General features: G+C 50.8%; 1 long non-coding RNA gene across 1 annotated transcript in view; it reads right to left on the bottom strand.

The window, feature by feature from the left end:
* Positions 1–2,050: 2,050 nt before the first annotated feature.
* The window catches only part of LOC143773602 (uncharacterized), a 43,579-nt gene continuing 21,814 nt past the window's right edge, over positions 2,051–23,815 (bottom strand). Inside the window, exon 3 of the long non-coding RNA XR_013215252.1 lies at positions 2,051–2,540. This is a non-coding gene — a long non-coding RNA (uncharacterized LOC143773602). The remainder of the gene's footprint in view (positions 2,541–23,815) is intronic.

Below are 23,815 nucleotides of genomic sequence, written 5' to 3'. Positions count from 1 at the left end.
CTTTGTTTTCTTATCAACATTTGAATTTATGGACTTTGATTGACACATGACACACGGTTTCTACAATATCTACATGCTATCATCTATTTCAAAAGAATTATAATATTGTTTTAAAAGAACCAAGAAGAAGACATCAAGATGAAGATCAGATGACATCAGACCTGAGATGCTTCAATTATGTATAGGGAAGTATAATTATATATTTTACTAGATGGTGGCCCGATTCTAACGCATCGGGTATTCTAGAATATGTATGTCCACGTAGTATATTGCACAGCCCACGTAGTATATTGCCCAGCCACGTAGTATATTGCCCAGTGACGTAGTATACAGCACAGAGCCACATAGTATATTGCCCAGTTACGTAGTATATTGGCCAGTTACATAGTATATTGCCCAGTGACGTAGTATATTGCCCAGTGACGTAGTATACAGCACAGAGCCATGTATTATATTGCACAGCCCACGTAGTATATTGCCCAGCCACGTAGTATATTGCCCAGTGACATAGTATATTGGCCAGTTACGTAGTATATTGCCCAGTGACGTAGTATATTGCCCAGTGACGTAGTATACAGCACAGAGCCATGTATTATATTGCACAGCCCACGTAGTATATTGCCCAGCCACGTAGTATATTGCCCAGTGACATAGTATATTGGCCAGTTACGTAGTATATTGCCCAGTGACGTAGTATATTGCCCAGTGACGTAGTATACAGCAAAGAGCCACGTAGTATATTGCCCAGCTACGTAGTATATTGCCCAGCCATGTGTGACACAGGTTAAAAAAATTAAAAATAAACATATACTCACCTTCCGCAGGTGCGTTGTAGCTCTGTCGCCTGTGTGGGGTGCAGGCGGCAGCTTCCGGTCCCAGGGTGTGATGACGTCACGGTCACGTGACGACGTCGCGGTCACATGACCGTGACGTCACGGCAGGTCCTTGTCGCGCAGGACCTGTGATGACGTCGCGGTCACATGACCGTGTTGCGGTCACACATGACCGTGTTGCGGTCACATGACCGTGACGTCACGGCAGGTCCTTTCCACGCAGGCACGCAGGACTTGTGATGACGCATTCCTTTCATTAACTGCTCAAACAGATCTGAGTAGTGAGGTCTCGGTAGCATAACTTTTCCTTTTTGGCAGCATTGAGTAAACTGATTGTCAGATGGTTTTTCATCAATGAAATTCAGAGAGTCGCATTTAGAGCAAACTGCATTCATATTCCCACAGTAGTGTTCATGAATTGTACTTTCATTGTCTGTTACATAATGTGCAAGTTGTTGAATATTGTCCTGGTCGTGCCTCAGTTGGTAGAGCATTCGTTTTTTATGAATTTGGCGATCATATTGTTCCTGTCGTACAACAGTTTGTTGTGGTGTCTCCGGTTGGCGACGGTGTCTGTGAGATTCCGCATCCTGGGCTTGTCTAGCAGCAGTTTGTTGTGGTGTCTCCGGTTGGCGACGTTGTGTGTGAGATTCCACATCCTGGGCTTGTCTGTCGGCAGTTTGTTGTGGTGTCTCCTGTTCCAGATGTTGTCGTTTTCTTGCTGCTGCTGCTGCTGCGTTTCTGTCATCCTCATTGGCGTATTTTCGTTTACGACCCATTCTAAGATAGAAACACAGGGAGATGCCGCCCATACAGGGAGACGCAGGCACACACCCTACACAATGTCAGCACGTGACAGCAGTGGAGGACAATGATGATTCCAGAATTCGCGGCAGACTGTGCCCATCGCTGATTGGTCGAGGCCTCGACCAATCAGCAAGGCGGGATTTCCGAGACAGACAGACAATTAGACCCTTAGACAACACAATGGCGGCACTTGACAGCAGTGGAGGACAATGCCCGTCGCTGATTGGTCGAGGCCGGCTGGCCTCGACCAATCAGAGACTGTGCCCGTCGCTGATTGGTCGAGGCCCAGGCGGCCTCGACCAATCAGAGACGCGGGATTTCCAGGACAGACAGACAATTAAACCCTTAGACAATTATATATATAGATATGAATATTAGTCACGGCTTACCATAACATGAATTTACATATCATTATGTTATTGAGTACGTATAACAAATTATTATTATTATTAACATTAAATCATTTTGCCAAAGAAGAAGAAAAGAAGAAAGAAAATCTAATTATTATTATATTTACTTTGAGGGTTCCAATCAATGTCTGTCACCCTCAAAAGGGGAAATTGTTAAATATTAATTGAATTATTCTTATTCTCAATTCTGTACTGAGCACATTGCATCTCGCTGACATTACAAAAAGCTATTTCTGTATATGTAGCTCAGAGTATAAGTCAATACCATATAGAGAGAACACGTGGTTTTGTGGGACATATATAATTACGTCTCTTAGGAGGGAGGGGTTGGTCACGTGGGGGCTGTCAACTCCTGCCTTCACCATCATTCTCCATGGAGGTCAGACAAGTGTCAGAAGGAAGGAACAACTGGTAGCCATGATGACTTCAGACTTCACACAGACAGACGACTTTTACCATTCAGAACTTTGGGAAAGATGTGGAACAAACGCTGATAGGAACAAATGGACAATCTGTTCGCAACTATTTCACTTATTTTATGTTTTGTTGCAATGTGGTTTTTACTGAGGACAATTCAATAAACCTCTACATTTTTAATGAAAATATCATGACATTTTATCTTTAACAGTAACGCACCTGGTGAAGAGTCCTGATTAAACAAATGTGCTAAATAAGCATATTTAACACTGGGCTATCAGTGTAGCAGCTGAATGGCTTTCTATGGGTATGTTTCCACGTTCAGGAAATGCTGCAGATTGGATATTGCGTACAGCCGCAGTGTCCAATCCGCAGCGTCCAGATGTTACAGCATAGTGGAGGGGATTTTATGAAATACCATCTCCACTATGCGTTCAAACATGCAGGTGGCAGACCTGCTTAACCGGACATGCGGTGCATCTTTATAGACTGCAGCATGTCTATTTATCTTGCGGAGACTCTAGGTCTCCGCAAGATGAATAACACAGTCTATGTATAGGTTACGGTAATTCCGCATGTGTTCAATGAGCACATGCGGAATCACCATGAGTAAAAAAAAAGGGGCAGTGCTTTCGGCGGAGCTGCATCCTCTCCGCAGCGTTTCCTGAAAGTGGAAACATACCCTAAGGGTACGTGCAGACAATCACTAATAGCTGCGGGTTGGATGCTGCATACTTGTGCAGCTTCAAAACCGCGGCAGCCAGATGTTACAGCTTAGTGGACGGGATTTCAAGAAATCCAATGTTTAACTATGCGACCACAGACACCCATGGATCACACGCTGACACTGATATGTGGCACGTTTTTAAGGACCGCAACAAGTAAATTTTTCTTGCGGAGACGTGAGCCTCCATAACAGAAATTACATCAATAGAATGTAATGGACACTATGAATCCACATGGTTCAGTGATCATATGCGGATTCACCTGCGTTCAATAGACTGCAGCTCTTTGGACGCAGCGTCCAAAGTGCTTCAATGTCCAGATCGTTGTCACATAGCCTAAAGCTATTTACCTGCAGATTAGCCACATACCCGCAGGTAAATAGCATTATCCGTCATGACAGCAGCCTTCATGTGACATGACATGGGTACACGAGGCTCAAAGTGGAAGAACAGTGCCAGGAAGTATACGAGTACGTTATTATTTAAAGGGAATCTGTCACCCCAAAAATCGTATATGAGCTAAGGCCACTGGTATCAGGGGGCTTATCTACAGCATTCCTCCCCTGGGTGAGTATAATATAACCTGTTTTCCTTATCTTTCAGGTTACATCGAGGGCTTATCTACAGCATTACAGAATGCTGTAGAAAAGCCCCTGATGCCGGTGGCCTTAGCTCATATATGATTTTTGGGGTGACAGATTCCCTTTAATGATATTTTCCAGTTCTAAGTTTTTGGCCTCTAATAGCCAGTAGTAGGTTACAATAATAAAATAGGATGTTATGCACCCTCCCCAATTCCATGGCTACCTTTGTGCCTCTGCTATGATCTCTGGTTACTGAGTGCAGCAGACATCACCTCCACAGCCAATTAGCTCAGCGACTCCGCTCCATGTAGAAAGGATGAGCTCTGTGATTGGCAGATAAATTTGGGGTGAGTAACATCATATTTTATTATTTTAATCCAGAGCTGGAGATTAAATGCTAGAAATTTATAAGTGGAAAACATCATGAAAGGAGTTATCTGGCCTTTTGGTTACAAGTAGTGATGAGCGAGTATACTCGTTGCTCGGGTTTTCCCGAGCATGCTCGGGTGGTGTCCAAGTATTTGGACGTGCTTGGAGATTTCTTTTCTGTTGCCGCAGCTGCATGATTTGTGGCTACTTGACAGCCTGAATACATGTGGGGGTTGCCTGTTTGTTAGGGAATTCCCACATGTATTTAGGCTGTCAAGTAGCCGCAAATCATGCAGCTGCGTGGACAGAAACTAAATCTCTAAGCACGGCTAAATACTTGCAGATCAGCCAAGCATGCTCGAGGAAACCCGAGCAATGAGTATACTCACGCATCACTAGTTACAAGTCACTCTGTGACTGCAGACTTGTGAATCCTCACAGCACGCACACTACTTGCTGTGAGGATTCTCGGCGCCAGGCAGACACATGACCACAAGTATGCGATATGCAACCTGTATTCCTACCCGTATATACTTCTAATTAAAACCGTATTTTCAAAAACAATAAAATATTGTTCCACAACTGTCCCAGTTCCTCATGTGGCCCCTTGGGAAAATTAATTGCCCACCCTTGATCTAGCGGGTTGCTTTAGAATTTAGCGGGAACAGAGAATCACACAATAGCTGCAGTAAGAGGGACACATACGGCAGCAGTGGCTCAGTTTTGGGGTATCAGCAGGATAAGGAGTTTGTGCAGGTTGAGAATAGATGGGACGGTGATGAAAATATGAGAAGTGAAATGTGTTTTTGTTGTAATCTCTGCAGACGAGTCCTGGGTGGAAGTTGTCGTGTTGGTCTGGGCCAGATGGAAAAGACAGTAGACATGAACAATTCCATCAGAAAGAACATCCTCTGTAAATCACCATCTATAACTGTACTATGATCTGTTATACTGTATGTTCTGCAGGACTGGTATCTACCACTGACAATATGGTGGTAATATCAATGTTGCTCTTTGTATAGAGATTATTTTCAGTAACATCGCGGTCATCTGCTGAGGTTCTCCTACATCCACTATTAGGTTGCATCACCCAGTTGTAATCAAGGTTACCTGGTTAGGGACCCACTCAGAAGCTTCACCCCCCCATGAACCAAAACCCTAGCTACGCCTCTGTGTCTGGTGTGTTTATCCGCCCTGTGTCTTGATTGTTGAACTGCCTGCCTCGGGTCTGGCTCCGTGTCTTGTGTGCTGGGCCACCTGCTCTTGACTAACCATATGTCTGGTGTGCTAGGCAACCCGCCTCAGGTCTGGCACTATGTCTCGCGTGTTGGGCCTTGACATATGTGCTGGGTCGCTCACCTCTGCTCTGGCTCCGTGTCTGGTATGTTAGGCCACCCGCCTCATGTCTAGCCCTTTATATGATGTGTTGGGCCACCCATACTGGTTCTGGTCTCTGTGTCTGGTGTGTTAGGCCACCCGCATTGGGTAAGGCCCCCTTGTCTGGTGTGTTGGGCTGCCTGCCTCGGGTCTTTTCACATGTCTGGTGGGTTGGTCCACCCATCTTGCCATATGTTTGGTGTGTTGAGCTGCCCGGTGTCTGGTGTATTGGGTCACCTTCCTCGGGTCTGGCCCCTTTGACTGATGTGTTGGGGCTGCTGGCATCAGGTCTAGCCCTGTGTCTGGGATGTTGGTCCACCAGGACGTTTGGTGTGCTGGACCGCTGGCCTCAGATCTGGACCTATATCTTGCGTGTTGGGCCTCCTGCTTCAGCTCTGGCCCAGTGTCTCGCATGATGGGCCAGCAGCCTGGAGTCTGATCCTGTTTCTCACATGTTAGGCAGTCCCCCTCGGGTCTGGTCCCATGTTATTTTGTGTTGGGCAGCCCGCTTTGGGTCTGGCCCTGTGTCTGGTGTGTTGGGCCGCTTGCATCACGTCTGCCCCTATGTCTTGTGTGTTGGGCCGCTCACCTTGGATCTGGCCCCTTGTCTGGTGCATTAGACCGCCATCCTCAGGTGTGGTCCAGTGTGTTGAGCAGCCCGCCTGGGGTCTGGCTCCATGCCTGGTGTGTTGGCCTGCCGCCTTGGGTTTAACCCTGTGTCTGGCGTGGAAGGCTGACTGCCTCGGGTCTGGCCCCGTGTCAGATGTTTTGGGCCACCAGCCATCGGTCTAGACATTTATCTGGTGTGTTTGGCGCACCCGTATCGAATCTGTCTCCGTGTCTGGTGTGTTGGGCCACCTGCATCAGGTGTGGCCCCCTTGTCTGGTGTGTTGCGCCGCCCGCCTCGGGTCTTTTCTCGTGTCTAATGTGTTGGTCCGCCCATCTTGCCCCATGTTTGGGGTGTTGAGCCTCCCTGTCTCAGGTCAGGCCCCATGACTGATGTGCTAGGCCGTCCAACTTGGGTCTGGCCCTGTGTCTCGTGTGTTGGGCTGCTCAACTTGGATCTGGCCCCATGTCTACTGGGTTTACTGGGTTAGGCCACTCGCCTAAGATCTGGCCCCATGTCTACTGGGTTAGGCCACTTGCCTAATATCTGGCATTGAGTCTGGTGTTTTTGTCTGCCCTGTGTCTAGTGTGCTGGGCCGGCTGTCTCAGGTCTGGCCCCATGTCTGGTGTGTTGGGCCACCCGCCTAGGATCTGGCAGTGTCTGGTGTGTTCATCCGACTCGTGTCTTGTTTGTTGGTCCGCTTGCTGAGGGTCTGGCTCCATGTCTGTTGTGCAGGGCCGCCTTCCTCGGGTCTGGCTCCATGTCTGTTGTGTTGGACTGCCCAGTGTGTTGGGCGACCTGCTCTGGACTAGCCCTATGTCTGGTGTGTAAGACAACCTGCCTCAGGGTCTTGCTTTGTCTCGTGTCCTGCCTGTTCGGCCGTCCGCTTCGTGTTCATCGTGTTCGGCCCTGTGTTGAGTTGGGCAGCTCATCTTGGGTCTTGCCCCATCTCTGGTGTGTTGGGCTGCCCGCTTCGAGTGTGGCCCCTTGCCTATTGTGTTGGGCTGTCCGACTCTGGTCTAGCCCCTTGTCAGATGTGTTGGGTCACCTGCCTCGGCTCTGGCCCCATGTCTGGCATGCTGGGCCGCCAGCCTCGGGTCTAGCTCTTTATACAGATCTGGCCAAAATTAAGAGACCACCACATCAAAACCCTGTCATGGGCAGCCCAATCTCCAGACCTGAACACCAATGAAAACCTCTGGAATGTAATCAAGAGGATGATGGATAGTCACAAGCCATCAAACAAAGAAGAACTGCTTAAATTTTTGCACCAGAAGCAGTGTGAAAGACTGGTGGAAAGCATGCCAAGACCCATGAAATCTGTGATTAAAAATCATGGTTATTCTACAAAATATTGATGTCTGAACTCTTCCTGAGTTAAAACATTAGTATTGTTTTTTCTAAATGATTATGAACTTGTTTTCTTTGCATTATTTGAGGTCTGAAAGCACTGTTTGTTTGTTTTTTTAATTTTGACCATTTCTCCTTTAAAAAATAAAAATAAAAAACATATTGCGTGGAAATTCGGAGACATGTTGTCAGAAGTTTATAGAATAAAAGAACAATTTACATTTTACTCTTAAAATATACCTATAAAGAGAAAAATCAGACAAATTGAAACTTTTACAGTGTTCTCTTAATTTTTGCCAGAGCTGTATGATGTGTTGGCCAACCTTATTGGCTCTGGCCTCTGTGTCTGGTGTGTTGGGCCGCCCGCATTGGGTATGGCCCCCTTGTCTAGTGTGTTGGGCTGCCTGCCTCGAGTTTTTTTCCGTGTGTGGTTTGTTGCGACATGTTTGGTGTGTTGAGCCGCCCGGTGTCTGAACCTGTTTCTCGCATGTTATGCCGCTCACCTTTGGTCTGGCCCGTCTTGGGTCTGGCCTTATGTCTGGTGTGTTGGGCCGCCTGCCTTGGGTTTAGCCCTATGTCTGCATTCTTGGGCCTCCTCCCTCGGGTCTTGCCTTATGTCTGTGTAGTGTGTTGGGCCACCTACCAAGGGGTCTGACTTTGTGTCGCACGTGTTGGGCCGTACGCCTTGAATCTTGTCTGGTGCATTGGACCACCCTCCTCAGGTTTAATCAGGTGTGTTGGGCAGCCCGCCTCGGATTTAGCTCCATGTCTGGTGTGTTGGCCTGCCCGCCTTGGGTTTAACCCCGTATCTGGTGTGTTGGGCTGCCTACCTTGAGTCTGGCCCCACGTCAGATGTTTTGGGCCAGATGCCATGTCATTTATCTGGTGCGATGGTCCCACACATATCCAGTCTGGGTTCCCTGTTTGGTGTGTTCGGCAGCCAGCATCGGGAGTGGACCTGTGTTTGGTGTGTTGGGCCTCCCGCCTTGGGAATTTTCTCGTGTCTTGTGTGTTGGTCCGCCTATCTTGCCCCATGTTTGGTGTGTTGGTGTCTGGTGTGTTGGATCGCCGGCATCAGGTCTGTCTGGCCCTGGGTCTGGTATGTTTGGCCTCCAGAATTGACTCTTGCCCTATAAATGGTGTGTTGGTCGATCCAATGCCTGGTATGTTGGACTGCCTGCCTCGGGTGTGGACATATATTTTGCATGCTGGGCTGTGACCCCATGTCTCGCACGTTGGGAAGGCCACTTCTGGTCTTGCTGAATGTCTGGTGCATTGGGCCGCTCTCCTCAGGTCTGGTCTGTTCGGTGTGTTGGGCAGCCTGCTTCTGGTCTGGTTCCATTTCTGGTGTCTTGGGCCGCCCGCCTCGGGTCTAGCCCTTCATCTGGTGTGTTGGGCCACCCGCATCGGGACCTCCCTCCCTGTCTGATGTGTTGAGCTGCCCACATTGGGTCTGGCCTTGTGTCTGGTGTTTGGACTACCAGCCACAGTCTTGCCCCATGAATGGTGCATTGGGCAGCCTAGCTCAGGTCTGGCCCTGTGTCTGGTGTGTTGGGCCGCCCGCCTCAGGTCTAGGCCCATGTCTTGTGTGTTGGGCCGCCTGCATTGGGTCTGGCCCAGTGTCTGGTGTGATTGGCTGCCTGCCTCAGTTCTGGACCTACAGTATATCTTGTGTGTTAGGCCATGTGCCTCAGTTCTGGTCCTGTGTCCCACATGTTGGGCCGCATGCCTCGCATTTGGCTCCATGTCTGGTGTCTTGGGCCGCCAGCCTTAGGTTAAGCCCTGTGTCTGATGTGTTGGGCCTCCTGCCTCGGGTCTGGCCCCATGACTGATGTGTTGGGTCGCATCAGGTATGGCCCCCTTGTCTAGTGTGTTAGGCCGCCTGCCTCGGGTGTTTTTCAGTGTTTGGTGTGTTGTTTCACCTGTCTTGCGACATGCTTGGTGTGTTGAGCCGCTCAGTGTCTGAACCTGTTTCTCGCATGTTAGGATGGTCCCTCGGGTCTGTTCCCGTGTTTTTTGTGTTGGGCAGCCCACCTTCAATCTGGCCCCGTGTCTGGTGTGTTGGGCCGTCTGCCTTGGGTCTGGCCTTATGTCTGGTGTGTTGGACCGCCTGCCTCGGGTCTTGCCCTATATCTGCATTTTCGGGCCTCCCGCCTCGAGTTTTGCCCCATGTCTCATGGGTTGGGCCACCTACATAGGGTTTGACTTTGTGTCTCACGTGTTGGGCCGTACGCCTCTGAACTTGTCTGGTGCATTGGGCCACCCTCCTCAGGTTTGGTCAGGTGTGTTGGGCAGCCCCCCTCGGGTTTGGCTTCATGTCTGGTGTGTTGGCCTGCCCGCCTTGGGTCTAGCCATTTATCTGGTGCGTTGGTCCCACCCGTATCGAGACTGGCCTCCCTGTCTGATGTGTTTGGCCCTCCGCATCGGGTGTGTCCCCTTTGTCTGGTGTGTTGGGCCACACGCTTTGGGAATTTTCCCATGTGTGATGTGTTGGCCCACCTATCTTGCCCCATGTTTGGTGTGTTGAGCCTCCCGGTGTCTGGTGTGTTGGATAGCCCGCATCAGGTCTGGCCCTGGGTCTGGTATGTTTGGCCTCCTGTATTGACTCTTGCCCCATAAATGGTGTGTTGGTCCATCCAATGCCTGGTGTGTTGGGCCACCTGCTTCGGGTATGGACATATATTTTGCATGCTGGGCCACCTGCCTTAGCTGTGACCCCGTGTCTCACATGTTGGGAAGGCTGCTTCCGGTGTTATGATCCGGTGACCTTGTAGCCGCATGAGAGACTTTCTCAGGAGTAGGTGGTACCTGTACTGACTGCAAACCCTAAACTAACACCGCAACTAGAAGTAGCCGTGGGATGTACCTAACACGTCCTAGACACCTCGACACAGCCGGAGGACTAAATACCCCTATAGATGGAAATGGGAATTCTATCTTGCCTCAGAGCAGAACCCCAAAGGATAGGCAGCCCCCCACAAATATTGACTGTGAGTATAAGAGGAAAAACACACGCGGGCAGAAAAACAGGATTTAGCAAAAGAGGCACTTCTAGCTAAATAGAAAAGGATAGGACAGAATTCTAAGCGGTCAGTATTAAAATCCTAAAAATATCCACAGCAGATAATACAAATATTCTACATCTAACTAAAGACATAGAAAGTATATCTGCATCTCCTGAGAATCCAGCATGACTGAAAAATCCAAACAAAGTCTAAGCTGGACAAAAACACAATGAATTGCACTGAATTGCAAAGCACACTGCATGTGTATACAGAGACAAAAAAACAGACACTTATCTTAGCTGAATTGGCAGCAGGGCATGAGGAGCCAGAGAGAGATGCAATCCCTCCAAGTACAATGGACAACTGGCATGGACTCATGGATCCTGCACACCTAAATACCTAATAAAGCTGCAATCAGCAGAAACACCTGCCCGCATTACAACCCCAAGACAACTGCACTACCACCAACAACCACCGGAGGGAGCCCAAGAGCAGAATTCACAACAGTACCCCCCCTTGAAGAGGGGTCACCGAACCCTAACTAGAGCCCCCAGGCCGATCAGGACGAGCCAGATGAAAGGCACGGACCAAATCAGCAGCATGGACATCAGAGGCAAAAACCCAAGAATTATCCTCCTGGCCATAACCCTTCCATTTGACAAGGTATTGAAGCCTCCACCTCGAAAAGCGAGAATCCAAAATCTTCTCAACCACACACTCCAACTCCCCATCAACCAACACAGGAGCAGGAGGATCAACCGAGGGAACAACGGGCACCACATATTTCCGCAATAAAGATCTATGGAAAACATTATGGATGGAAAAAGAGTCCGGAAGGGCCAAACGAAAAGACACCAGATTGATAATCTCAGAAATCCTATAAGGACCAATAAACCGAGGCTTAAACTTAGGGGAAGAAACCTTCATAGGAACATGACGGGAAGACAACCAGACCAAATCCCCAACCCGAAGCCAGGAACCAACACACCGACGACGGTTAGCAAAACGCTGAGCCTCTTCCTGAGACAACACCAAATTGTCCACCACATGAGCCCAAATCTGCTGCAATCTGTCAACCACAGAATCCACACCAGGACAATCAGAAGGTTCAACTTGCCCAGAAGAAAAACGAGGATGAAAACCAAAATTACAAAAGAAGGGCGAAACCAAGGTAGCCGAACTAGCCCGATTATTAAGGGCAAACTCGGCCAATGGCAAGAAAGCCACCCAATCATCCTGATCAGCAGACACAAAGCATCTCAAATAAGTTTCCAAAGTCTGATTAGTTCGCTCAGTCTGGCCATTTGTCTGAGGATGAAATGCGGAAGAAAAAGACAAATCAATGCCCAGCCTAGCACAAAAGGCACGCCAAAACCTGGAAACAAACTGGGAACCTCTATCGGACACAATATTCTCCGGAATACCATGCAAACAAACCACATGCTGAAAAAACAACGGAACCAAATCAGAAGAGGAAGGCAATTTAGGCAAAGGCACCAAATGAACCATCTTAGAAAACCGGTCACAAACCACCCAGATAACCAACATCCTCTGGGAAACTGGAAGATCTAAAATAAAATCCATAGAAATATGCGTCCAGGGCCTCTCAGGGACCGGAAAAGGCAAAAGCAACCCACTAGCACGGGAACAACAAGGCTTGGCCCGCGCACAAGTCCCACAGGACTGCACAAAAGAACGCACATCACGCGACAAAGAAGGCCACCAAAAGGACCTACCAACCAAATCTCTGGTACCAAAAATACCAGGATGACCAGCCAACACAGAACAGTGAACCTCAGAAATCACTCTACTAGTCCATCTATCAGGAACAAACAGTTTCCCCACAGGACAGCGGTCAGGTTTGTCAGCCTGAAATTCCTGCAGAACCCGTCGCAAATTAGGGGAAATGTCAGAAAGGACCACCCCTTCCTTCAGAATGCCGACCGGCTCAAATACCTCAGGAGAATCAGGCAAAAAAACTCCTAGAGAGGGCGTCAGCCTTAACATTCTTAGAACCCGGAAGATACGAGACCAAGAAATCAAAACGGGAGAAAAACAGGGACCATCGAGCCTGTCTAGGATTCAGCCGCTTGGCAGATTCGAGGTAAATCAGATTTTTATGATCGGTCAAGACCACAATACGGTGCTTGGCTCCCTCAAGCCAATGTTGCCATTTCTCACACGCCCACTTCATAGCCAACAACTCCCGATTGCCGACATCATAATTGCGTTCAGCAGGCGAAAACTTACGGGAAAAGAAGGCACACGGTTTCATCAAGGAACCATCAGAATTCCTCTGAGACAAAACGGCCCCTGCCCCAATCGCAGAAGCGTCAACCTCAACCTGAAACAGAAGAGAAACATCTGGCTGACGCAACACCGGGGCAGAAGTAAATCGGCGTTTAAGCTCCTGAAAGGCAGAGACAGCCACAGGGGACCAATTCGTTACATCAGCGCCTTTCTTCGTCAAATCGGTCAGGGGTTTAACCACACTGGAGAAGTTAGCAATGAAACGGCGATAAAAATTAGCAAAGCCCAAAAATTTCTGAAGGCTCTTCACAGATGTGGGTTGAATCCAATCATGAATGGCCTGAACCTTAACCGGATCCATCTCTATAGATGAGGGAGAAAAAATAAAGCCCAAAAAAGAAACCTTCTGCACTCCAAAGAGACACTTAGACCCCTTCACAAACAAAGTATTATCACGAAGGATCAGAAAAACCATCCTGACCTGTTTCACATGAGACTCCCAATCATCGGAAAAAATTAAGATGTCATCCAAATATACAATCATGAATTTATCAAGATAATTCCGGAAGATATCATGCATGAAGGACTGAAAAACAGGTGGAGCATTAGAGAGCCCGAATGGCATCACAAGGTATTCAAAATGGCCTTCGGGCGTATTAAACGCAGTTTTCCATTCGTCACCCTGCTTAATACGAACAAGATTATATGCCCCCCGAAGATCAATTTTAGTAAACCAACTAGCCCCCTTAATCCTGGCAAACAAATTGGAAAGCAAAGGTAAAGGGTATTGAAACTTACAAATACGGTTAATTAGATGAGGGTGCCGCGCTAAAAAGTAAAACTATGGCTAAAAAGTTAAAGACTCCCACTCCCCTACCGCGCAAATGGAAGTCGGCGTGTCTCCTTGATTCGGCGGCGCCATCGGCCGAGGCACCTGCCGTGTACCCCAGCGGCGAGCGGTGTGAGGATTTCTGCACTACGGGAGGACGCTCCCTGCAGCCTTGTGCAGTATCGATACCAGAGTCCTGTGAACAGCAAGCAGGACGTCTGTACAGCAGCTGACCTCCGTATCAAGGAGACACGCCGACTTCCATTTGCACGGTAGGGGAGTGGGAGTCTTTAACTTTTTAGCCATAGTTTTACTTTTTAGCGCGGCACCCTCATCTAATTAACCGTATTTGTCTGTTACCGTATAGCAGGGTTTTCGCACACAACCTGCCCGGGGGCCTGCAGCTTCATCTAGGGGTGTAACCCAGCGCCAGTGTGATTTTTTCATTTATTGTTTGGGTATTGAAACTTGACCGTGATCTTATTCAAGAGGCGATAATCAATACAGGGTCTCAAGGAGCCATCCTTCTTAGCAACAAAAAAAAAATCCCGCTCCCAACGGTGAAGAAGATGGCCGAATATGCCTTTTCTCCAAAGACTCCTTAACATAACTCCGCATGGCGGTATGTTCCGGCACAGACAGGTTGAAAAGTCGGCCCTTAGGAAACTTACAGCCTGGAATCAAATCAATAGCACAATCACAGTCCCTATGCGGTGGAAGGGAACTGGACTTGGGCTCATCGAATACATCCTGAAAATCAGACAAAAACTCTGGAACTTCAGAAGAGGAGGAAGAGGAGATTGACATCACAGGAACGTCATTATGAACCCCCTGACAACCCTAACTAGTCACAGACATAGACTTCCAATCCAACACAGGATTATGTATCTGCAACCATGGAAACCCCAGCACAATAGCATCATGCAAATTATGCAACACCAGAAAACGACAATCTTCCTGATGGGCTGGCGCCATGCACATGGTCACCTGTGTCCAAAACTGGGGTTTATTTTTAGCCAAAGGTGTAGCATCAATGCCCCTTAAAGGACAAACCACAACGCCTGGCAAATTCAAAGTCCATTAAGTTCAAAGCGGTGCCTGAATCCACAAACGCCGTGACAGAAAATGACGACAATGAGCAGATCAAGGTCACAGATAACAGAAATTTAGGTTGTACAGTTCCGATGGTAACTGAACTAGCGATTCTCTTTGTACGCTTTGGGCAGACTGAAAAGACATGAGAAGCATCGCCACAATAAAAACACAACCTATTCTGACGTCTGAATCCTTGTTGTTCCGTTGTAGACAGAATCCAATCACACTGCATAGGCTCAGGCATCTGCTCTGAGGACAACGCCACAGCGCGCACAGTTCTGCGCTCCCGCAAGCGCCGATCAATCTGAATGGCCAGAGACAGAGAATCACTCAGACCAACAGGCGTGGGAAACCCCACCATAACATCTTTAACAGACTCAGAAAGACCCTTTCTGAAAATTGCTGCCAAAGCATCCTCATTCCATTTAGTCAGCACAGACCATTTTCTAAATTTCTTACAATACAATTCTGCCGCTTCTTGACTCAGACAGGGCCAACAAGGTCTTCTCCGCTTGATCCACAGAATTTGGTTCATCATATAATAATCCTAGAGCCTGAAAAAAGGCATCTACATTAAGCAAGGCCGGATTCCCAGATTCCAGGGAAAATGCCCAATCCTGAGGGTTGCCATGCAGCAGGGAGATGACAATTTTAACCTGCTGAATGGGATCACCAGAGGAACGAGGCTTCAGAGCAAAAAACAGTTTACAATTGTTTTTAAAACTCAAAAATTTGGACCTGTCCCCCCAAAAAAAATCAGGAGTAGGAATCCTAGGTTCTAAAAGCAGAGTCAGAACAATATAATCAGAAATACCCTGTACCTTAGCAGCAAGCTGGTCTATACGAGAAACTAATCCCTGAACATCCATGCTAGCACAAGACTCCTCAGTCACCCAGAGGAAAAGAGGGAAGAAAAGACAGCAGGCTACAGAAAAAAAAATGGCTCTTTCTTCCCTTCTTCTGAGATGCATTTAACTCATTGTTGGCCAGTTGTACTGTTATGATCCGGTGACCTTGGAGCCGCATGAGAGACTTTCTCAGGAGTAGGTGGTACCTGTACTGACCGCAAACCCTAAACTAACACCGCAACTAGAAGTAGCCGTGGGATGTACCTAACACGTCCTAGACACCTCGACACAGCCGGAGGACTAAATACCCCTATAGATGGAAATGGGAATTCTATCTTGCCTCAGAGCAGAACCCCAAAGGATAGGCAGCCCCCCACAAATATTGACTGTGAGTATAAGAGGAAAAACACACGCAGGCAGAAAAACAGGATTTAGCAAAAGAGGCACTTCTAGCTAAATAGAAAAGGATAGGACAGAATTCTAAGCGGTCAGTATTAAAATCCTAAAAATATCCACAGCAGATAATACAAATATTCTACATCTAACTAAAGACATAGAAAGTATATCTGCATCTCCTGAGAATCCAGCATGACTGAAAAATCCAAACAAAGTCTAAGCTGGACAAAACACAATGAATTGCACTGAATTGCAAAGCACACTGCATGTGTGCACAGAGACAAAAAAACAGACACTTATCTTAGCTGAATTGGCAGCAGGGCATGAGGAGCCAGAGAGAGATGCAATCCCTCCAAGTACAATGGACAACTGGCATGGACTCATGGATCCTGCACACCTAAATACCTAATAGAGCTGCAATCAGCAGAAACACCTGCCCGCATTACAACCCCAAGACAACTGCACTACCACCAACAACCACCGGAGGGAGCCCAAGAGCAGAATTCACAACATTCCGGTCTGGCTGAAAGTCTGGTGCATTGGGCCGCTCTCCTCAGGTCTGGTCTAGTGTTCGGTGTGTTGGGCAGCCTGCCTCTGGTCTGGCTCCCTTTCTGGTGTGTTGGCCCACCCGCCTCGAATTTAGCCCTGTGTCTTGTGAGTTGTGCCACTTGCCTCGGGTCTAACCCTTTATCTGGTGTGTTGGTCCACCAGTATCGGGATTGCCCTCCCTGTCTGGTGTGTTGAGGCGCCCACATTGGGTCTGGCCTTGTGTCTGGTGTTTGGACTACCAGCCACAGTCTTGCCCCATGAATGGTGTGTTGGGCAGCCTAGCTCAGGTCTGGCCCTGTGTCTGGTATGTTGGGCTGCCTGCCTCGGGTCTAGGCCCGTGTCTCGTGTGTTGGGCCACCCACATTGGGTTAGGCCCGGAGTCTGGTGTGATTGGCTGCCTGCCTCAGGTCTGGATCTACAGTATATCTTGTGTGTTGGGCCATGTGCCTCAGTTCTGGTCCTGTGTCACGCATGTTGGGCTGCATGCCTCACATTTGGCTCCATGTCTTGTGTCTTGGGCCGCCAGCCTTAGATTTAGCCCTGTGTCTGATGTGTTGGGCCTCCTGCCTCCGGTTTGGCCCCATGACTGGTGTTGGGCCGCATCAGGCATGGCTCCTTGTCTAGTGTGTTAGGCCGCCTGCCTCTGGTGTTTTTCAGTGTTTGGTGTGTTGTTTCACCTGTCTTGCGACATGCTTGGTGTGTTGAGCCACTCGGTGTCTGAACCTGTTTCTCCTATGTTAGGACGGCCCCTCGGGTCTGTTCCCGTGTTTTTTGTGTTGGGCAGCCCACCTTCTTTCTGGCCCCGTGTCTGGTGTGTTGGGCCGCCTGCCTTGTGTCTGGCCTTGTCTGGTGTGTTGGACAGCCTGCCTCGGGTCTAGCTCTATGTCTGTATTTTTGGGTGGGCCTCCCGCCTTGGGTTTTGCCCCATGTCTCATGTGTTGGGCCACCTACATAGGGTCTGACTTTGTGTCTCATGTGTTGGGACGTACGCCTCTGCTCTTGTCTGGTGCATTGGGCCACTCTCCTCAGGTTTAGTCAAGTGTGTTGGGCAGCCCGCCTCGGGTTTGGCTTCATCTCTGGTGTGTTGGCCTGCCCGCCTTGGGTTTGGCCATTTATCTGGTGCGTTGGTCCCACCCGTATCGAGTCTGGCCTCCCTGTCTGATGTGTTGGGCCCCCGCATCGGGTGTGTCCCCTTTGTCTGGTGTGTTGGGCCACCCGCTTTGGGAATTTTCCCGTGTGTGTTGTGTTGGTCTGCCTATCATGCCCCATGTTCGGTGTGTTGAGCCGCCCGCTGTCTGGTGTGTTGGATAGCCCGCATCAGGTCTGGCCCTGGGTCTGGTATGTTTGGCCTCCCGTATTAACTCTTGCCCCATAAATGGTGTGTTGGTCCATCCAATGCCTGGTGTGTTGGGCCACCTGCCTCGGGTATGGACATATATTTTGCGTGCTGGGCCACCTGCCTTGGCTGTGACCCCGTGTCTCACATGTTGGGAAGGCTGCTTCGCATCTGGCTGAAATTCTGGTGCATTGGGCCGCTCTCCTCAGGTCTGGTCTAGTGTTCGGTGTGTTGGGCAGCCTGCCTCTGGTCTGGCTCCATTCCTGGTGTGTTGGCCCACCCGCCTCAAATTTAGCCTTGTGTCTGGTGAGTTGTGCCACTTGCCTCGGGTCTAACCCTTTATCTGGTGTGTTGGGCCACCCATATCGGGACTGCCCTCCCTGTATGGTGTGTTGAGTTGTCTGCATAGGGTCAGGTATGGTGTGTTGAGCCGTCCGCATAGGGTCAGGTCCTGTGTCTGGTGTTTAGGCTGCCTTCCACATGTCTTGCCCCGTGGATGGTGTGTTGGGCATCCTGGCTTGGGTCTGGCTCCAGGTCTGGAGCATTGGGCTGCCCATCTTGGGTATATCCCTTTATCTGGTGTGTTGGGCCACCCACATTGGGTCTAGCTAGGTGTCTGGCGTGTCTCACATGTTGGGCTGTGCACTTTGGATCTGGCCCCTTGTCTGATGAATTGGACTGCCATCCTCAGAAGTGGTCCGGTGTGTTGGGAAGACCGCCTTGGGTCTGGCTCCTTGTCTGGTGTGTTGACCCACCCACCTCGAGATTAGCAAGGTGCCTGAAGTGTTGGGCCACAAGCCTTGGATATAGCAATGTGTCTGGTGTATTGGGCAGCTCGACTCGGGTCTTTTCCCATGTCTGGTGTGTTGGTCTGCCCATCTTGCCCCATGTTTGATGTGTTGAGCCACCCGGTGTCTGGTGTGTTGGGCGGCCTGCGTGAGGTCTGGCGCTGTGTCTGATAAGTTGGGCCACCCGCCTTGGGTCTTGCCCCGTAAATGGTGAGTTGGTCCGAACGGTGTGTTGGGCCGCCTGCCACAGCTCTGGCCCCATATCTCGCTTGTTGGACCAGTCACCTCAGGTGTGGCCCTATGTCTTGTGTGTTAGGCAACCCGACTCGGGTCTGACCCCGTGACTAGTATGTTGGGTCACCGGACTCGGGTCTGGCCCCATCTCTGGTGTGTTTGTCCACCCTGTGTCTTGTGTATTGGGATACCTGCCTCAGGTCTGGCCCCATGTCTGGTGTGTTGGGCTGCCTGGTGTGTTTGGTTGCCCTTCTCGGATCTAGCCCCGTGCTGGTATGTTGGGCTTCTTGCCTTGGGTCTGGCTTTATTTGTGGTGTGCTGCCTGCCCTCTTTTTGATTGGCCCCTTGTCTTATATACTGGGCCCCCTGACTAGAGTCTGGATTTATGTCTCACATGTTGGACCATCCACCTCGGATCTGACCCCGTATCTGGTCGCTGACTTCGAATCTGGCCCTATGTCTTGAGTGTTGGGCTGCTCGCCTCAGGTCTGGCCCCTTATATGGTGTGTTGGCTGCCCTCCTCAGCTCTGCTCCCATGTCTGGTGTGTTGGACAGCCCGACTCGATCTGGCTACATGTCTGGTGTTTTGGACGGCTTGCCTCTGGTCTAGCCCAGTGTCTGGTGTCTTGGGCTGTCTGCCTCGAGTCTGACCCCGTTTCTTTCATGTTGGGCCGTGCACCTTGGATCTGGCCCCTTGTCTGGTGAATTGGACTGCCATCCTCAGGTGTGGTCCGGTGTGTTGGGCAGACCGCCTCGGGTTTGGCTCCATGTCTGGTGTGTTGACCCGCCCATCTTGGGATTATCCAGGCGTCTAGAGTGTAGGGCCGCAAGCCTTGGATATAGCAATGTGTCTGGTGTGTTGGGCAGCTCGACTCGGGTCTTTTCCCGTGTCTGGTGTTTGTCCGCCCCGTGTCTTGTGTCCTGCCTCAGATGTCTGGTGTGTTTGGTTGCCCTTCTCGGATCTAGCCCCGTGTCTGGTATGTTGGGCTTCTTGCCTTGGGTCTGGCTTTATTTGTGGCGTTCTGTCTGCCTTCTTTTCGATTGGTCCCTTGTCTCGTGTACTGGGCCCCCTGACTAGGGTCTGGATTTATGTCTCACATGTTGGACCATCCGCCTCGGATCTGACCCCTTGTCTGGTCACCGATTTCGAATCTGGCCCCATGTCTTGAGTGTTGGGCTGCTCGTCTCAGGTCTGGCCCTATATTTGGTGTGTTGTCTGTCCTCCTCATTTCTCCTCCCATGTCTGGTGTGTTGAGCTGCCTACCTTGGGATTAGCCAGGTGTCCGCCTCGAGTTTGGCCATGTTTCTTCCATGTTGGGCCGTGCGCCTTGGATCAGGCCCCTTGTCTGGTCAATTGGACTGCCATCCTCAGGTGTGGTCAGGTGTGTTGGACAGACCGCCTCGGGCTTGGCTCCATGTCTGGTGTGTTGACCCGCCCACCTCGGGATTATCCAGGTGTCTGGAGTGTTGGGCCGCAAGCCTTGGCTATAGCAATGTGTCTGGTGTATTAGGCAGCTCAACTCGGGTCTTTTCCCATGTCTGGTGTTGGTCTGCCCATCTTGCCCCATGTTTGATGTGTTGAGCCACCCGGTGTCTGGTGTGCTGGGTAGCCTGCGTCAGGACTGGCCCTGTGTCTGATGTGTTGAGCCACCCGCCTTGGGTCTTGCCCATAAATGGTGAGTTGGTCCGCCCGGTGTGTAGGGTCGCCTGCCTCAGGACTGGACCTATATCTTATGTGTTGGGCTGCCTGCCACAGCTCTGGCCCCGTGTCTGACCCCGTGTCTCACTTGTTGGACCAGCCACCTCAGGTCTGGCCCCATGTCTTATGTGTTAGGCAACCCGACTCGGGTCTGACCGCGTGTCTAGTGTGTTGGGCCACCGGACTCGGGTCTGGCCCCATGTCTGGTGTGTTTGTCCGCCCCGTGTCTTGTGTATTGGGATACCTGCCTCAGGTCTGGCCCCATGTCTGGTGTGTTGGGCTGGCTTTCTGCTTGGTGTTTGGTTGCCCATCTCGGATCTAGCCCCGTGTCTGGTATGTTGGGCTTCTTGCCTTGGGTCTGGCTTTATTTGTGGTGTGCTGCCTGCCCTCTTTTCGATTGGGCCCCCTGACAATCCACCTCGGATCTGACCCTGTGTTTGGTCGTCGACTTTGAATCTGGCCCCATGTCTTGAGTGTTGGGCTGCTCACCTCAGGTCTGGCCCCATATTCGATGTGTTAGCTGCCCTCCTCAGTTCTGCTCATATGTCTGGTGCATTGGGCCACTTGCCTCTGGTCTAGCCCTGTGTCTGGTGTCTTGGGCTGTCCGCCTAGAGTCTGGCCCCATTTATTTCATGTTGGGCCGCCCATTTCGGGTCTAGCCCTTTATCTGGTGTGTTGGGCCACCCGTATTACTGTAGGTCTGGCATCCTTCTCTGTTGTGTTGGGCTCCCCGAATTGGATCTGGACCCCTTGTCTCATGTGTTGGGCCATCCACCTCAGGTCTTTCCCTATGTCCAATAGGTGGAGTCGCCCGCCTCAGGTCTTGCCAAATGTTTTGTGTTATCTGCATGGTGTTTGGTGTGTTATCTGCATGGTGTCTCGTGTGTTACATTGCCTCCTTCGGCTCTGGCCCCATGTCTCATATGTTGGGTCGTCCACCTAAAGTCTGGCTCCATTTCTTGCATGTTAGTCCGCCACTCTCAGGACTGGCCCCGTGTCTGGTGTGTTGGGCGACCCACCTCGGGTCTGGCTCTTTGTCTGGTGTGTTGGGCGACCCACCTCGGGTCTGGCTCTTTGTCTGGTGTGTTGGGCAGCCTGCATCGGGTCTGGCACCATGTCTGGTGTGTTGGGCTGCCTAACTCAGGTCTTGCCCTGTGTCTAGTGTATTGCGCCTCCCGCCTATGATCTGGCATCGTGTCTGGTTTATTCATCCGCACCATGTCTGGTGTGTTGGGCCACCCGCCTCCGGTCTGGCTCTTTGTCTGGTGTGTGAGGCTGCCTTCCTCGCGTCTGGCCCTATGTCTGGTGTGTTGGGCCGCCCGCCTCAGATATGGATATATGTCCTCTCGCCTCGGGTCACCTGCCTAAGGTCTGGCTATGTGTCTCATGTGTTGGGCTGTTCTTGTCGAATCTGGTCCCGTGTCTGGTGCATTGGGCCACCGGCATAGGATCTGGTCTTGTGTCTTGCTGGGTCACCCACCTTGGGTTTAGCCCTGTGTCTGGTGTGTTGGGCTGCCTGCCTATAGTCTGACCCTATGTCTGGTGTCTTGGGCTGCCTGCCGCAGGTTTGGACCTTTACCCATGTTGGGCCATCAGCATCAGCTCTGGTCCTGTCTCGCATGTTGGGCCTCCTGCCTCAGGTCTGGCTCTATGTGTGGTGTGCTGGGATGCCCGCCTTGGGTTTAGCCCTGTTCCTGGTGTGTTGGGCCGCCTGCCTCAGGTCTGGCCCCATGCCTGGTGTGTTGGGCCGCCCACCTTGGGTTTAACCCTGTCTGGCATGTTGGGCTGTCGGCCTCGGGTCTGGCTCCGTTTCAGATGTTTTGGGCCACCCGCCTTGCGTCTAATCATTTATCTGGTATGTTGGGTCCACCCGTATTGAGTCTGGCGTCTTTGTCTGAAGTGTTGGGCCACCCACATTGGGTGTGGTTCCCTTGTCTGGTGTGTTAAGTCGCCCACCTCGGGTCCTTTCCCGTGTCTGGTGTGTTGGTCCACCCGTCTTGCCCCATGTTTAATGTGTTGAGAGGCCCGGTATCTGGTGTGTTGTGTCACCCGCATCAAATCTGGCCCTGGGTCTGGCATGTTGGGCCACGCATATTGAGTCTGGCATCCCTGTCTGGTGTGTTGGGCCACTTGCCTCAGGTCTGATCTAGTATTTGGGATATTGGGCCGCACTTCTCTGGCCTGGTCCAGTGTCCGGTGTGTTGGGCAGCCCACCTCCAGCCTGACTCCATGTCTGGTGTGTTGGGCCTCCGCCTCGGGCCTGGCTTTATGTGGTGTGTTGAGCACCACGACTCAGGTCTAGCATCGTGTCTTGCATGTTGGGCCACCAGCTTAGGGTCTGGCTTTGTGTCTCACGTGTTGGGCCATTCTCCTCGGATATGAACTCATGACTGCTGCGTTGGGCCGCCGGCTTTAGGTCTAGCCCTGTGTTCTATTTGTTGGGCTGCCATCCTCGGGTCTGGCCCCGTATCTGGAGTGTTGGGCCACCCTTCTCAGGTATGGTCCAGTGTCCGGTATGTTGGACAGCCTGCCACAGGTCTGGCTTCATACCTGGTGTGTTGGGCTGCCGGCCTCGAGTCTGGCCCGATGCCTATTGTGTTGGGCCACCTCCCTCTGATCTAGCCCTTTATGTGATGTGTTGGGCCACCCGTATTGGGACTGGCCTCCGTGTCTGGTGTTTTGGGCCACCCGCATTCGGTATGGCCCCCATGTCTGGTGTGTTGATCCACCCATCTTGCTACATGTTTGGTGTGTTGAGACTCCCAGTATCTGGTGTGTTGGGTCACCTTCCTCAGGTCTGGCCCCCTTGTCTGGCATGTTGGTCCAATGGCATCAGGTTTGGCCCTATGTCTGGGACATTGGGCCACCCGCCTCGGGTCTTGCCATGTGAATGGTGTTTGGACCGCCTGGTGTCTGGTGTGTTGGGCCGCTAGCCTCGGGTCTGGACCTATACCTATCTTGCATGTTGGGTCATCATTCTTAGCTCTAACCCGGTGTCTCGCATAATGGTCCAGCTGCCTGTAGTCTGAACCTGTTTCTCGCATCTTAGGCTGCTCTCCTTGGCTCTAGCCCTATGTCTGGTGTGTTGAGCCTCACGCCTTGGGTCTTGCCCTAAGTCTAGCATGTTGGCAGCCCGCCTCGGTTCTGGCCCCTTGTCTGGAGTGTTGGGTTGCCCAGTGTGTTTAACCACCCGACTAGGGTTTAGCCCTGTGTCTGGTGTGTTGGGTCACCTGCCTCGGGTCTGGCCTTATGTGTAGTGTGTTGGGCTGTCCTCTTTTCCACTGGTCCTGTGTCTCGCTTGTTGGAC

The sequence above is a fragment of the Ranitomeya variabilis genome, chromosome 5, assembly GCF_051348905.1.
Source record: "Ranitomeya variabilis isolate aRanVar5 chromosome 5, aRanVar5.hap1, whole genome shotgun sequence".
NCBI lineage: Eukaryota > Metazoa > Chordata > Amphibia > Anura > Dendrobatidae > Ranitomeya > Ranitomeya variabilis.
This window is presented reverse-complemented; position numbering and strand designations above follow the sequence as displayed.